An 18,351-nucleotide genomic window follows, 5' to 3' on the forward strand; every position below is an offset into this window, starting at 1 on the left:
AAGGAAGGTTGGGCAATCCTACTTCCGTAGTGATACTGCCTCGGAAACCCAAGGAGGGGTCGCTATGAGTCGGGGTCGACTCGACAGCAAACAACAACAACAACATGGGTGTATATATGCTTTGTATTTAGGGCCTCTTATTGAGTAAATTGAAGATTATTAAGGTTGCCTGACAGCCTTTGGACTGTGGATTTTTAAGCAGGGTTAAAATAACATCAGGGCTAAGTTGTTTTAAATAGAGAATCAGAGTCAATGACTAACAGTCAAGTGCACATGAGAGAGGACACTGGAAGGATGGGGTGTGTGCCCTTTCCTGTCCCTGTGAACTCTCTGGCTCTGGGATTGTAGACTCTGAGTTCTCACTCCAGACAAGAGAATAAAGAGACAAGAGACAAGGAATACGTAACCACTAACGATAATGCTAACAGTGATAGTGGGCCAGGTCACCCTGCTACCATTCCATTCACACTCCCCATGTTTCTCCAAAATGGATTATTCACCATTTACAAGGACATCACCCACATTTTTCTACCTCCACGTCTCTGCTCATGTGATTCCTTTCTGTAGAAAACCCATCAACCTGTCTCTGCCTGTCTCAAAAACAAGCATAAATACCTTCTCTTTCAAGATAGCATCTCTAGCTTTCCCTGACTTTTCTGAAGCCTTGTAAATAATTTTCAGAATACCTACTATGACCTTGGAATAATCCTAGGTACTGAGAAGACATGGTGTCAGCCCTTCAAGAATAGTTTAACTGCTACAATAAACTGAATTTATTTGCACCCTGTCTCTTCCCCAACAGGTTATGTGATAGCTTACAATAAAGAATATATACAATGTAACAGAATAGTAAAAGATAGTTCAGATTCAGGAGAGAGAAGAAATGAAATACATTAACGAATAAATATCAAATTCAGCATGAAATTTAGCTGGAACCTTCCAGGGAACCAGAGCAGAAAGGAGAACCCTATGGTCTCTTATCACAACATTCTCTTATCAACAGAGAAGATAATGAATAGGAGTTCCTCAGGCCAAGTAAAACTTTTTCCTGACACTACCTAAAATCCACTGCCACTGAGTCAACAGCAACTCATAGCTAGTCCTGACACTACCATACCATATAATTTCTCACTAAGAATATTACACAGGTTTCAAATAATTTCAATGTCAAAAATGCAAAAACAGAGGCATATGCAATAGGATACAAACTAGTTCACTAAATTTCAAATTACTTAAATATAAGTACTATATTTTATTAATTACAATAAAGACAATACTGCTATTTAGAGGGTAATTCATCAAGTACCATCCTAGAACTCTTTTTTTTTTTTTTTTTAAGGTTAAAACAAACTGAAATATGCAAGGATTTAAACAAATGTCAGTCACCAATACAACAATGTACACATCACATAGAATGAAGTATAATGTTAGAATCAAATACTAAAAGTATGCTCATTTTCATATCTCCCTATACTGAACATGGGAGCTCTGGTGGCATAGTGCCTAAGGCATTTGACTGCCACCAACGGCTCCTTGGAAGTAAGGCTGGGCAATCTACTTCCGTAGAGAGACTGCCTTGGAAACCCAAGGAGGGGTCTCTATGAGTCAGACCAACTAGATGGCAGTGAGTTTTGAATATAATGACATCTAAGGCACTCTGCTGGTGTAGTGGTTAAAGCATTCTGCTGCTAACCAAAAAGTCAGTGGTTTGGCCTACCAGCTGCTCCACATACGAAAGATGTGGCTGTCTGCTTCTGTAAAGATTTACAGCCTTGGAAACCCAATGGGGGTCGCTATGAGTCGGAATCGGCTCGAAAGCAGTGAGAGATACTGAATATCACATTGTTGTTAGTAAATAATTCCCTGCCACTTAAACTGGGTCTGATGTGAGTTCAACCTAAGGAAAAGGTAACTTGCCTCTTCTGTTTGGCTGGAAGATGGTGCTCTCTGAGGGCAGTCTGGGCTTAAATGTATAAAGCTAGGAATGCTGTCATCTATGGCTCTAATTTCTTTCAAGAGATTTAGTCCCACTCTCTCAACTACACAGTTTTATCTGAGTGTCTCACCTTAATCTAAACTCAGATTCATCATCTTGCTCCTACAATACTGGCTCAGTCTTTCCTACTTCTGTTAATAGTTCTTTCTCCCAGACAATTGGGCTTAAAAACCTAAAGTCATCAATCTCTCATTTTTCTCCCTTGACTCCAAACTCACTTAGCAATCACATATCTCTCTTATTTTTTGATTCTCTTTCTTTCCTTTTATTGTCATCATCAATATTCAGATCCATATTATGATGAGCACATATTTACGAAATAGCTTAAATTCATCTTTCTAAAACACACCACTGTCCCATTGCTGCTCTGAAATTTTCAGTGGACCTGTTCCTCACTATACACAGGCTAAACTTCAGAGCCTGGAATTTGCCCTTTACTCCTTGTTGCTGGCTGCTATCGAGTAGGCTCTGACTTACAGCAACGCCACATACAACAGAACTAAAGTTGCCCAGTCCTGCACCTTCCTCATGATCGTTGGTATGTTTGAATCCATTCTGGAGGCTATTGTGCAGTGCCTTCCAAACTAAGGGGTGTATCTTCCAGCATTACATCAAACAATATTCTGTCAAGATCCATAGGGTTTTCACTGCTAATTTTTGGAATTAGATCATCAGGCCTTTTTTCCTAGTCTGTCTTAGTCCTGAAGCTCTGCTAAAACTTGTCTACCATGGGTGACCCTGCTGGTATTTGAAATATCAGTGGTATGATTTCCAGCATCACAGCAACATATGCGCCATGACAGTACAACAAACTAATAGATGAGTGTTTTATTCTCTATCAACTTTTTATTTCCTCCACTTTCATACAATTCTACCTCTAATCCTGTTTTGACTTTCAGTGTTCTTTCACGCCAAACTGCTCTTCTTTATTAATCTAAATTCAATTCTTCCAGGCTTAGGTATAGTGCTACCTACTAAATTCTAACATCACTTAACTCATAGTACTTACTGTCTACCAGCTCATTCAATACCTATTTGTGTATGGCTTTCTGATACCACAAAGTCTGCCTTAGGAAAGTTTTCACATTAACATTGATGGCATATATGTGAGCATGTGTCTTGTCTTCCCAACTAAAATGCTAAGCTCTTTTTGTTCTCCCACAGTGCTTAGCACATAGTAGGCACTTAAATACATCATAGAATCTGAGAGGGAGACCTCTGAAGTCATCTACTCCAAACTCCCACCCAGGGTGGAGACCACAGCTGATCCTCCAGCCTTTGTTAAATACTCTTGTGACACTTCTCAGCCACTTCACAAAACAATTTGTTCCACTACTGAAGAGCACTAGTTAACAGAAGGGCTTTCATCAATTTTCAAGATTCAGCTAAGTGAAAATGCAAAGTACTGAGTGATGTGTTCAGTATGTGTACCTGTACGTTTATGCATGCACAGAATATCTCAGTAAGTATAAACAAGAAGATGGTGTTATCTCTGGGCAGGGATTTGGGTGGCTGGGAAATAAGGGAAGAAGATGACCTCATTTTCACTATTAGATTCGCTGATGCATTCAGTTACTGTTGTGGCTGTTTGCTGTGGCTGAATTGGCCTTCAACTCATTATGACCCACGTACAAGGGAATGAAATGATAGCCAGTTGTGCACCATCCCCATGATCACTTGCAGACTGAACCACTGTGACCTATAGGGTATTTACTAGCTGATCCTCAGAAGTAGGTCACCAGGCCTTTTTTCCCATTTCAGCTTAGTCTGGAAGCTTTGCTGAAACCTGTTAAGCATCATAGCAACACACAAGCCTCCACTGACAGGCAAGTGGCATCTGTGTGTTAGGCACATTGGCCAGGAATTGAATGTAGTTCTCTCACTTGAAAAGCGAGAATTCTACCATTCAAGCACCACTGCCCTCACTATATTCAATTATAAATAAGTAAAATATACTTTCTTCCTTCTTATATGCTTAAATTCTACTCTGTGAAACTTATCCTGATTCTATTTGTGAACTGTCCAGCATTAACTATAATATGCTGATTAATCAGCTGATTGATATTTTAATGAACCATGGTTAAGAATCATATAAATATACACAGATAATAGAACTTTATTAAATCTCTTAAAAATCACCTATTCTCTTAAATGAGTTAAAAATTTGCCCCAGGGGAGTGCACCTAACACCATGTATAGAGTTGGCAGACAATGTTTCTACAAGTGTATTTGTATGTTCTGTAAGAATTCCCAGGTATACAGTAGAGTTGACAAGGGGCAAGGCTGTAGTGACTTCTTGGCCACAGTCAGCTACCCAGAGGGAACAAGTAGTTGGACCTGTGGGCTCAGGACCATAGTTGCAGCGGACATCAAGCTCAATTGGTGCAACGTACTATATAAAAACACTTCCACGTCCTACTTTGGCGAGTAGCAACTGGGATCTTAAAACCTTGCAAGTGGCCATCTAAATGCAATGACAGGTCTTTCTTCATCCAGAGCAAAGAAGAATGAAGAAAACCAAAGACACATGGAAACAATTAGTCCAAGTGACTGGTACACTGTGTGATCCTCAGCCTATACAACTATGAGACCAGAAGAACTAGATGGTGTCTGGCTACCACTGTCAACCACTCAGGGGGGGATCTATGAAGGAGATCCTGGATAGAGTGGGAGAACAATGTGGAACAAAACTCAAAATCATTAAAAAAAAAAAAAAGAAAGAAAGAAAAAGGACCAGGTTTGCTGGTCTGATAGAGCCTGATGGAACCAATGAGACTATGGCCCCTAGTTGCCCTGCAGGTCTGGAATTGAACCCACTCCTCTGGCTTCCAGACAAACAAAAGACAGGCATATGAGCTGAACATTTACATTAGGTAAATACACTCCCTGGAGAGATCAATCATGGGTGAATATAAGGGCTGTGTATGCATGGGAAGACAGCTCAGGCAGCAGGAGTGCATAGAGGGAAGGATATCAGGAAGAGGTAACTATGGGGAGGAAGTGGGAGAGGAGCTGTTGCATTGTGGTAAATTATAGTCAATGTCATGAGACCAAGTGTATGTGAGCTGCTATATGGAAAGTGAATTTGCTCTGTAAACTTTCACCCAAATCACAATAAAATTTTTTTTAAAATTTGCCCAAATATGCTTTAACAATTTATTTTTTAAATAGTACTTTTAAAAATACTGTTAATAGGATAGTCCATTTCCAAACTTACTCACTTTTCAAATTCTAATTTTTTTCCATAGGCCTTGTATTTATTTTCACCCATGATGGCATAAGACACCATTCCCTAAGGCATTATGATATTATCTTGTATATTACATGAGCAGCTTTGTGGTGTTCTTGACACCTGCATGCCCTCTTGTTACATAAGACACTAAGACATGCTTAGCAGGTTTAAGAATAGATTAGCAGTTTTCACAATTATGCATGCCCGAGTTTCAAAGCAGCCTTAAGAGGAAAGATCATTCTTAAATATTATGAGCAGTTTATAGAGTGAATAAAGATACCCTCTTCCACAATTAAAATAAGAATACATTTAACATCCTACACAACTTGGGAGTTGAAATAGTATGTAAGGGAAATAATATTGGGAATTAAATAACCTACATTCTAAAATTGGTTCTTTAAGTATCTTGGCCCCCAATTTCTTCTCCATTAGTTAAATTGCCATGGGTATTAAACGATCTCTGAGACCCTTCCAAATGTAGCTTTTTTACTATTCATGACATCATTACACCAGAAGGTGCTCAGCTACTGAAGTACACATAGGATTTATATGAAAATCACCCTCTTCCCAAGGGCATGGCAAAGCTTCCTTAACATTGGAATTATCTTAGCTCTAGACATTCTCCTTGTTATTTATCAAAAATTAACAGCCTGTACAGAGATCTTCACAGGTCTTGTGTTTTCAGATGTGACTTAATTTGTATAGTATAAAGTAGAGCTTCAAGCAATGATGGCCACTACATCAGCTACAGTCAGATGCTGCATACCTAAAGTATGGCAAGTATGTCACATGCCAGGGTGCCTTTTGAAGGGGGGTGCCACTGAGTAGTTTCTATTAACCCTATATAGACCACGGTCCTTCCTCAAGCACGGTAGACATCCTGAGGCACAGCAATGGGGGAGGAGGGTAGAAGGTGATACTTCCCCTGGGTACAAGTCTGAGGGGGTGCCAGACAAGGTGTCAAATGACCTTCTGGGGTGCCAGAAATATGAAAGGCACCTGACTGGAGTAGTCATACAAGAGGGGGAAAGGTGTTTCTGCTGATGCATGGAAGCTATCAATGTCTACTCATCTTGAAATTGCCCCTCGTCAACTTAGAGACTGCCCTTAGGCCTTCGAATTTGGAGGGGCTGTGCAATTCAGAGATTGCCCCTGGTCCCTGATTACTATGATCCCTATGCTCCTGGCTACATTGTTTTGGCTGACGGGCTTTGAAAGTCCCATTAATAAAATTCCACTCAATTCAATAAGCACTTCTTGAGTGTCTACTAGGTAAAGGCATTGTGCCAGGATCTGGGTCAAAAGCTTTGCCCTTTTCCACTAAGTACAAAGGGAGGAAATACGAAAGGTCTCCTGTGAGTGAAAAGGCTACTTCAGATCACACTGTGCTCATCAAGCACCTATCACAATTACTAGATTCCAATCTTGCTTCTGAAAAACTGCCCTGTAATTCATACCCATTGTTTCTAGCACTCAACAAAATCAAGAGCCAAATGAATCATGGGCAGAAAAATCCAACTGGAAATCCACACTGGTCATATGATCCTCTTAGAATGCATTCTCCCACTGCACCTAAATACCTGGAAACCTCACTTCACTCTTCTATGTGTCTCAGTTTCTCAACTTGTGGTTACTACATTCAATTTTTTTTTTTCATATTAGGCACTGGGGAATCCATATTCACTTTTAGACACAGTAGTATTCTGGCCTCCTGGCCAAAAAAAAGGGGGGGGGGCTTATCATAAATCTCTTTTGTCATTGTTACTATTCCCAAACGGTCAAAAGCAATAGTAAAAAAAAAAAATTCCTGCAACTACTTTCCCTTATCTCACTTTATGATTGTCTGAGGTCGTAGGGTAATTAAGCAAGTGCTTCTTACAGTCATTTCTTGTATCAACAGGTATTTACTGAGCCCCTACATCTGTGCTGAAATCTGAAGAATCCAGAAGCAGTGGTGAAGACACGGTTGCTACTCTTTGGGGCTTCATGATTTAACGCAGAGGAGTGGTTCACAGAGAAACTCAATTGAGAACAGAAGTGCCAAGTTATCAGACACTGACAATAACAGAAGAAATCAACTGGACTGCGAGGTAAAACTATACAATCTTAAGAATTGTAGGAAGCCCAGGCTGCATCGAACCCAATTTCTCCCCACAAGCAGAAAACTTCCAACATCCTTGTCAGGGTCACTGAGCTTCTAATGTAATGTGGAACTAACATCTCATATAGCAGGGTTCATTTAATTTTTCAACTCTTATTGCTAGAATATTTTATCTTATGTTGAATCAAAACTCTCATCTATTCATTATTTATAATATATATATATATATATATATTCTATATATATGTTCGTTGTTGTTGTTGTTGTTGTTATGTGCCATCGAGTCTGCCCCGACTCACAGCGACCCCTCCTTGGGTTTCTGAGGCAGTATCACTACGGAAGTAGGATTGCCCAACCTTCCTTCCGAGGAGTGGCTGGTGGGTTTGAACCGCCAGCCGTCTGGTTAGCAGGCAAGTGTCTTAGCCACTATGCTACCAGAGCTCCTGGTAGGTATTTATGTGGTCTATAATAAATAATCCAGCCACTCCTCGGAAGGAAGGCTGGGCAGTCTACTTCCGAAGTTGATAGCGCCTTGGAGACCCAAGGAGGGGTCGCTATGAGTTGAGTTCGACTCGACAGCAGTGAGTTTGGTTTATAATAAATAATATTATTCTATTATCTATTTTCTATAGAATATTACTACTCTACTCTATAAATCTGATTCAACAAATTTTCAAAACCTTATTTTTTAAAACAGTCTAATGTGTCTTTAAAAGAAATATTAGGCACAAGCCCAAATATGTAAAGTAGTTAAAAGTGGAACTCTTCTGCTGGAAGCAGCAGGGCTCGCTCAGCATGCTCACTAGTCCTCCTCTTCTCCTCTACCCTAAAATGCCACAGAATCCCTGCAGCTCTGCAAAACACAATTTGAAAACCACTTCTCTAATGGTAATTAGAGTAAATCTAATTCCATTTGCACTTTAGCCCTTGAAGATAGCTATCTTGTCCCTCTCTAAATCTTCTTTGGATTAAATTTACACATTTTAAATCATCTATTACCTTTATGTCTTTTTCCTCCATATCTTCCCTATCCTGATCACTCTCTTGCTAAAATGTAGAAGCCACGTCTGAACACAATTCTTTAAATAATGTGATCAGTTCCTGATACAGTAGAACTGCTGTCTCCCTTATTATCTGGACACCAGTAGTTGAAGAAGGCTTAGTGCATGAAGAAGGGCTTGAGCTGGACCTTGAGAAGGGTAGGATTTAGATAGGTGGAGGGGAGAGAAGATAAAATTCCAAGCTAGAGAACCAGCATGAACAAAGATTCAGAAACTGAAACAAGGGCTTCCTGATGTGCTTTGAATGCATCTCTTCTAGACTCTTACTGTTTGCTTTTTGTTTTGGGTCTCATTCAGCTAGCTGCCCATTCTCCTCATTATTCCTCAGAAAAAAATTAAGCCAAACTTTATCTCTATGGGGGGGTCCCTGGGTGGTGCCTACTGTTAAGGTGCTAGGTTGCTAACTGAAAGGAGGCTCAAATCTACCCAGGGGTGCCTCAGAAGAAAAGTCCAGTGACGTGCTTCCAAAAAACCCAGCCATGAAAAACCATGACGCTGATGGGGTCTCCATGAATCAGAATAACTGATTTGTTTTTTGTTTTTTCAATCACTATGAATATAGACTTTTATTGTTTTAAGATCAAATGATTGAAATGATTTGATCAATACTCAAACTAGATCATTTCAATATTATAGTTATTACCACAGGGAAAGAGTTCTTGATGAAGATGTTTCGTAAGTTTGTGTCCTCTTTCAAGGAGTCAGCATCTTGACAAAAAGATTCAAATGGGTCATTATAGTATTGAGGAGCATTCCTGGGAGTCTCAGATCTATAGCCAACCCAAAGATCACCTTTCTCCATAGAGTAATATTTTATCATTCATCAAACCACACATAACATGTGACCTAAATGGTCTCCTGATTGTAAAAACAACAGCATTTTCATAAAGATGAGCGCTAATCCACCAGAGTAAACACCTTGTGACAACAAATATCAAAAGACCAACTTTTTTGGAAAATATGTTTATCAAAGTCCATCTTCTCATGTTCCTTATTTAATTTGCTCGTTTTTAGATAAAAATTCAAACATCAACTTTCCATCTAATTTTTTTTTTAATTCAAGAAGGAAGATCTTAAAGATAGAGTGTTTTACTATAATTTTCCCATAAAATGTATTCTTTAGTGCTTATATAAATAATTACTATTTCAGATTTCAGGAATGGGATTTTCATATATATACCATTCACAAACCTGGAAAATTACCTTTTCCTAAATTTTAACAATTAAAAAATTTAAGGCAAAATAAAAACTCTGATCTTACTAGTACTCTGGGTTATTGATTCAAACATTTTATTTCTATTATTTTCTTTTTCCTTCATCTCAAAAGGAGATAATCTGAATTGCTCTAATCTGAAAAACAACAATAAGTGTAGCAAATACTTGACAATGAAGATGGAAAGCCTCTAAAAATCTGTTACCTTGGCAACAGCAAGAATGTGGAAGAATAAGAATACATTGTCAGAACATCATTTCAGATTCCACAGATTTGAGGCCTAAATACAGTCAGCTTTCATTAGCTTTTTGTTTTTCCCAGCAGGTCCTTGGACTTTGAAACAAAACCTGAATGACAGCTATGAGCAATTCCAGCCTGGCTCCTGATTAGCTATGCCAAACAAAACAACTCTTCGCAGTGTAAACTTTCCAGGCATCTGCAACCAAGCCTCTGTAGAGACTATAATTCCTCAGTGAGATTTGAAGGAGAGTCAGAGGCTGGGGGGTGGGGGTGGGTAAAGGGTGAACAGGAGGGGGGAGGGGAGAAAGAGGTTAAGACCTTCCCCTCTACCTCTAACTAGTTTTCTGAACTAGTCTCTGATTAAACCAGGGGGGAAATTAAGTAGAACTTGTCTAGGTATTATTGTTATTGTAGCCTTTAACTCTGCCTTATTCAATGATTTTAGCTAGGCAGTTCTCTAAACCTGAATATTCTATTCCAATTAATATCCATGTGATCCATAGCACTGATATCTTCCAAACCACCCACACATTTAATAAACCAAACAAGCAATTCTGAGGCCTTATTAGCACCAAGGGAGCTCTGGTAGCATAGTGCCTAAGGCATCTGACTGCTAACCAGAAGGCTGGTGGTTCAAACCAACCAGCCACTCCTCAGAAGGAAGATGGGGCAATCTACTTCCGTAGTGATACTGCCTCAGAAACCCAAGAGGGGTCACTATGAGTCGGGTCCGACTCAACGGCACAAAACAACAACAACATTTGCATCAAACAGAACAGGCAGCTGATTAAAGACATACAAGAGAAGGGGACCAAAAATATTTGAATGGAGAGTGTCTCTTATGGGTGTACTCTTTAAGATTTTTTTGCCATTAGCTGTCATTCATTTTTGCTGCATGTGTGTACCTAAAATTAATTACATCAGATGACAGCAAATTGTGCACTGTGGTCCCATCTGCTACATAATTAGATCCCCAAGGAACTAACTATTAAGTACCTTTTTTTCTTATGGTGAGACCCTTTGATTCTACATAAGGAACATATCTTTGTCGACACAAATTAATTTTAGGTTAGGTTTCAAAGCAGTCTATGTTGATAAGATGTTTTATTTTAAATTTATAAGTGGTTTTAGAAAAAGTATTCTGGAGAAAATTCTGCAGAGAAGTCAACCTGTTAGGAGGTGAGAGTTAAACTAAAAGTTGATTAAAAAATGCTGAGAATCCTCCCAAATTTCAAAAGTAAAAATGATTATTTTTCAATTTCTTGGACACACAGTAAGATGGAAGCATTGAAGTTTGCTCTTCTCTTCTGGAAAAGTGACATTTAACCAGACTCTGATCTTTACTGCTTCTGAGAGATAACTTACAAAAACTGATGGTTGACTTACATAGAATGCTGGGTAAGAAAGATCCCTCCTTCCAGTCAATAACTTAAAAAAAAAAAAAAAAAAAGTGACTCCATGATCACATAGCATTTAAAGTAAGGAAAACAGTTCTAACACTCGAAGAGGTAATTTGCACATATATGGCAACAGATGTCACAGAAAACTTACTGTTTACAGAGCCACATCATAAAAGCCTTTCCTAGATTAAGACAGCATAACTATTAAATCATTAAAAGTTCAAATAGAAAATTCAAGTTCAGATCTATAGAAGTGTCTTCATCAAGAATCACAATCCCAGAGATATTAATTTTAGAAATTAAAGACAAGGCAAATTTCAATGTTTATGATAGTTAATACCAAACTAGAAAGGTACATTCCCAATTTTTTATTGGATTTGCCTGCAATCCCACCACTCTATTACACTATAGAAAAGAACTGTAAGAAGATTTTCAATACATGAAGATAAGGATAAGGACCTTAGAACAGAAGAAAATCCTTCAATATGAGCTTATGCTGTAATCACAAACCCAACCTGCTGATTCAGCGGAAAGTCATCAACAGTTCTTATCTGTAAAAGGAACAATCCATTGTCTGGCTGAAACAAAGGGCAGTGCACAGGAAATCAGCCAAATCTGAGCCAGATGGCCACTGATTCAAGTTTCATTCTCCCCATCCCCCCATCCTCCCCACACTGCAAAAATAGATTCAGACAGAATTTTCAGTTACCAGGTAAAACCTCACTATACAAAAGGTATAAACCTTTACAGTTACCTATACTCCTCCTCCCCTCACCCCATAACATCATCTAATTTGTTAAAACAAAATGTTCTTATATAAAAAGTTAAATAAGGAAGTTGCTATGTAGCCACAATGAAAGGAAAATACCTCTGAAAATCCACGGTCTACTTCTGAAACATGGCATGGAGTTTTAAAAACATTCATACTAATTTGCTATCATCTATTGCTTTTCTCAAACTATGACACAAAATAGAAGAGTCCAGAGAAAATTTATCACAGTCATTTTCTACAGGTTGACATAAAATGAATCCCCTCACTGATCATCACCTTGCAAAGATTACTATGGTTTATAATCTAAAAACACTTTTGTAATTACCAATAACAAGCTACCAACAAAACTTAATATAATAAGTATTAACGCTAATTCCAAATGGCATTCTTAAGAAAACTATGTATTTTCCTGTTATAAAATATGTATCTTAAACTAACTGAGCTTTGATCCAAACATTGAAACAAGACAATGGTTTCTCTGTATAAAAATGGAAGCAATTGTTTAGGAAGGTAAAGGTGGGAATAGTACAACATAGTATTTTACAAAACATTTACATAATTTACCTGGGATAAGATAAACTGGTATATTTGTGCTTCCCAAAGGTCTGTGAACCAAAATAGAGTCTTGTTTTTAGAGTTCACTTTCTCCACGACTCAGCAGTTTAGAAAATGGGAAAGAGGTTGGAGAAGATGCAAAAAGAGTGCTTGAGAGGAGAGCTGCTGTTATTATTCCTAAGAATGATATTAACATTTCCCTGTTCTCAAAAGAAAACATCCTGACACACTCAACTAGAATTACAGAAAAAATAGAAGAAAAGCAATCCCTGGTTTTGACTAGTACCTAGAGACTAACCCAATGTTTCTGACCTCCTATCATAGAATCTGTAAATTAAGATACTTTTGTAAGTATACATTTTACAACTCTACTAGTTATTGTTAAACTCAATTTTAATCTCTAAACAGCATGTAAAACATGCAGAATTATGTCTTAAATATTCAAGTACTCTGTGGGAACATGCATATATGAGTGGCATAGATAGAAATGCAGGATCTCACAATAATAATGTTCAGAAAATACTCCTTTACTTTTCTAAACCATGTAAAATAAGAAATTTAGAATAAAAAGGGTGTTTTCTTTCAAGGGAACCCTTGCCTCTATGTAGGTTACTTAGGAAATATTTACATTTATGTGACTTAAATAAACTTTATCAACTGACAAAAAACAATCCTTTAGTAATCTTTCTAATTTTTAAATAATTACTTAGGAATTATTTAAAATGCACTTAATGGCATGCATTTTTATATTACAGTGCCACTTTTCTAAAGTTTACATACGGAAAGGTCAGAGCAGATCAAAGAGTTTTTTGTTTGTTTGTTTGTTTTTACACAAGATAATCACAGGCTGGTAATGCAAAGACAAAAATGACTTCAAAATGCGCAATCAACAGCAGCTCACACAAATGGTCTGTTTTATTGTAGGGAAGTGGAAAAGGCTGCTAAAGACAACAGACGGTAACCTCTCTTAGGAGAACATTCACTGTAGCTTACACAATACCAACAGTGAGGATAAAATAAAACCAAATTACAGAACTTTGAATCATGACTTCTGTCTCAAAGGGAATAGTTCTAACTAGAAACTACCTCAAAAGCTTGGCTTCAAAAACTGTTCCTGAAAGTTGATCAGTAATTACAGCATCAGTTAAGTTTTAATCAGTGGTTGAAAATACAATGTAAATATCTACGTAGTATACACATATGTGCATCTCCTCAGCATGCTTCTGATAACTTCAACAGTTTTTTAAGTCATCTCAGATTATTTAAATGTATTTCTACAACCTGATTTCCTTTTAAAACAACAACTTTCCTTTTCATATTACTAAAAAATAATATTCAGCATTACACTGGAAATTTTGGAAACTATTGCTTTATGTGCTTTTACAGAATATAAATTCACTTTTAAATATAATTATACAATCTTAGAAAAATTGCTAATGAGAGAACATTAATAGTTAATTAAAATATGATAAGAACATTTAAAATAAGGTGGGTGAATACTGGCTGTTTAGTAAATTTTCATTCTTTGGTGGAAAACAGGGAATTTTTTTCCCACGTTAATTAAAAAAAAAGTATTCAAATTAAAATCCTGTACCTTCTGAGCTCATCTTTAGAGTCTCTAAGATAAATTTACATTTAAATGAATCACACACAAAAGGCAGTTGGACTATCATAACTACCACACACATTAACGTTTTCAAAGATTTAAATCTCTAATTCTTAAAAGAGAGAAAACTGACCAGTTTGTTTAATCAGTCAATTTTTATTTTCACATTATTTCAGTAAGATATATATGCTAATGATTTAACTTAAGGTTTAAGGAAAAAGCATCTCTAAGCACACAAAATTCTAGTAACAAATGTTAATACAGAACAAACAATTTTTTTTCTTTAACATGTATTTTCCTGTCGATGGTGGTCCAAAAATCAGGTAGAAAACTCAATTTCATTCAATTCAAAGAAAATTTTAAAAAATACAATAAAGTAATATATATAAAAAAAACATTTTTTATGATAAATATGGCACTGGTTCTTATTATTTTTAACACTGTATATGAGAATTATATGTCAAGGGCCAAATTATTGTATACACAGTTTTCATTGATGAAAACATGCCAGGAATCTAAATTTTTAAAGAGTAAATTGTATTTATAAGAAAATGCTTTATGGTCTATGATTTAAATGTTTATTAATTTCTCAATTTACATATACCTCAGTAGAATACTAATTATTAATTCAGTCATCTAATATAACTGTAAATGTGCTTTAACCATAATGTTGTCGTTATGTGCCGTCAAGTCAGACCCGACTCATAGTGACCCCTCCTTGGGTTTCCGAGGCAGTATCACTATGGAAGTAGATTTCCCCATCTTCCTTCCAAGAAGTGGGTGGTGGGTTTGAACCATCAACCTTCTGGTTAGCAGTCAAGTGCCTTAGGCACTACGCTACCAGAGCTCCCCTTAGTATGAAGGTCAAAATCAGCTTTCATCCATTTTCTCTGTATGTAAAGAACGTATTTACTAAAATTTGTGTCTGCTCAATAAGATAAATGAACAAATAATAGCTTTAAATACTATGTTATATAAATCTTTCACAATGTTAGTAATTATTTAAGGAGCACATTTGAATAAAATTATGCATGTACATAACCACAAGCTACATTACCGTGTTTTAACTCAATGTATGCTTCCCCAAGGGCAAGTAAGGTCCCTTAGTTTCCTATTTCTCCACAGCATCCATTCCCATTATAGGTGCTTCATAAAGACTTATTAACTCGACTTTTACTGTTAATTTCCTGCCCAATGGAGAATCTATTATCCCCACTGGATATAAACCTCTTACTTAGTAGGAAAATTATAAAGAGAAAAATTATTTTTAAGGAAGTAACAACTGTACCTGATGAAGTAATTACTTTTTATTGAAATAAAAACAGTCAGACAGTTTGATATCATAATTGCTATTGCCAATTATCGCTCAAAGTCTTAAAAAAAAATTAGTACAGGGCAAACACAAACATTAATCTAAGGTTGAATATGTCATTTGTTTCCAACACATGAAATTTAGCTTCCCACAGGTAAACACCACAACAGATGTCTGGTAATTTCCCATATAACAGTATCTAAATCCATATTGTTTTAGTTTTGGTAGCTTTGGAATAGAATGAACAATATGGATTGTAACATTAATACAATACACGTTTTGTCTTATTTTTCAAAACACTTTTTCGAGACTATCAATCCTATGGATCTAGTCTACAATGCGAGGAGTACTGGTGGTGCAATGGTTACACACTTGGCTATGAACTGAAAGGCTAGCGGTTTGAACCTATCAGCTACTCTATGGAACAGAAAACCTGGCAATCCACTCCTGTACAGATTATAGCCCAAGAAACACTATGGGGCAGTTCTACTCTGTCACCTAGGGTTACTATGAGTCAGAACTGACTCAACGGCATACAACAACAATTTCACTATGCAGTATTAAACTGGAAATAGATGGCTTTCGATTATTTTTTATTAAGTAGGATTTTTATTGACAAACCTCAATCCATATTACCTAAATTATTATGTAAATTTGATGATAAACTGAACATGCATGAAGCCTTACTTAGGCATCATAATTTTATATAAAACTCAGCAACAAAAGAAATATCAACTGCACCTCCCTTCACCTGCGCCACAGAATTGCTTTGAATTTATTTTTCCCTTTTAATCATCCTTAATTCAAAAGATAATGCTATGGGATAGCTCAGAGGGCGGGCACACATAGGAAAGAAGAACACAGAGAAAAGGTAACTAACTATAGGGAGGAAGTGGGAAGAAAGCTGTTGCATTGTGGGGATTGCAATCAATGTCATGGAACAAAATGAGTATGAACTACTGTAAGGAAAATGAATTGCTCTGTGAACTTTCACCCAAATCAAATTTTTAAAAAAGAAGATAGAAGCAATATACAGAGACACTGTATCAAAAAGAACACAATATTCAATATTCAGCTATTTCAGGAGGCAGCATTAAAAAAAAAAAAAAAAAGGGCACGGGCCTTGTCTTGGTATTTGTAGTACAGCTGGTAACTTTATGTTATTCCATCTACCTTCCCTCCTCCCGGGAGCTCTGGTGGCACGGTACCTAAGGCATTTGACTGCTAACTAGAAGGCTAGTAGTTCAAACCCACTAGACATTCCTCAGAAGGAAAATTGGGCAATCTACTTTCACAGTGATACTGCCTTAGAAACCCAAGAAGGGCTCACTATGAGTTAAATCTGACTCAACGGCAGTGGGTTGGGTTTGGTTTGTCCCTCCTCCCAGCTCCCTTGAATTCAGTGGCTTAAATATGAAATAAGTTTGGCTCAGGTTAAGGATGGAATCCACAGCCACAGAATAAATCTAACAGGTCCCTACGAAGGTCATTCATTTATTCATCAAGAAATATTTACCAAGGGGTGACTATGCCCTTGTTCTAGGAGCGCTGGTAGCATAGTGCCTAAGGCACTTTACTGCTAACCAGAAGGCTGGCAGTTCAAACCCACCAGTCACTCCTCAGAAGGAAGGCTGGGCAATCTACTTCCGTAGTGATACTGCCCCAGCAACCCAAGGTGGGGTTGCTATGAGTCGGGGCCGACTCGACGGCACACAACAACATGCCCTTGTTCTACATGCTGGAGATGAAGCAGTGAGCAAGAGACAAAGCACTTGCAGTTAGGGACCTTTCACTCAAGTTGGATGGATAAACCCAAGACTTGACCTCCATCTGTATATACCATTCCTACCACAGAAGACACCAGTTTGTTTTCCAAAAATGAGGCCTAAAATGGTCCCCTCCAAAAACAAAACTTACTGCCACTGAGTTTTCCCATTGGGTTTTCAAGGCTGCAAATCTTTATGGATACAGACTGCCCCATCTTTCTTCTATAGAACAGCTGGTGGATGCGAACCACCAACCTTTTGGTTAACAGCCAAACACCTTAACCACTATACCACCAGGGTTCCTTTAAATGCCCCCCTAGTGGTCTGAAAAAATTAATATGCCCCATTGGCAGCTACCTACACCACCTTCAGCAAGAGCAGCAATATTTGCCACGTTTCTGGGTAATGTAAGACATTTTAAGATCCAATTCCTGACATGTTACAATTGAGTTGAGTCATGGTCTAGTTGAATGACCTGTATAGGGACCTGTTAGCTTTATTCAGTGGCTGTGGATTCCATCCTTAACCTGGGCCAAACTTCTTTCAGATTTAAACCATTTAATACAAGGGAGCTGGGAGGAGTGAAGGCAGATAGAATAATATAAAGTTACCAGTTCTACTGCAAATACCAAGACAAGGCCCATGCCCTCTGGAAGCTAGGTCAGTAGCATTATGTACTGGAGTATGACACAGAAGAAAAAGCAAAAGCTTTGAAAGAAGCCAGACCTAGATTTCTATTCCGACTTTGCTGCTGACTACACATGAGCTCTCATAAAATTGACTTAAACCTTTCTGATCCTCAGCTTTCCTATCTATAAAAATGAGAATAATGATGCTTACTTTACAGTGTTGTTGTGAGGATTAGAAATTATATAGGTACAATATCTGAGGCAGTGTTTGTTAAATAAATGGAAGCTGAGGCGGGGCAAGATGGTGGACTAGGCAGAAGGATTGCACAGACCCTCTTCAACAAAGAAAAGGGAAACCAATTAACACAGATACAGAAGATAATCTTGGACCCCTGAGCCTTGAAGGAAAGGATGCAGATTTGGACTAAACCCCAACTAGCAGAAGAATTTGCATGAAAATACCAAAAA

Source organism: Orycteropus afer, unplaced genomic scaffold (genome assembly GCF_000298275.1).
Source record: "Orycteropus afer afer isolate SDZICR_OR568_19922 unplaced genomic scaffold, OryAfe1.0 scaffold00030, whole genome shotgun sequence".
Classification (NCBI taxonomy): Eukaryota; Metazoa; Chordata; class Mammalia; order Tubulidentata; family Orycteropodidae; genus Orycteropus; species Orycteropus afer.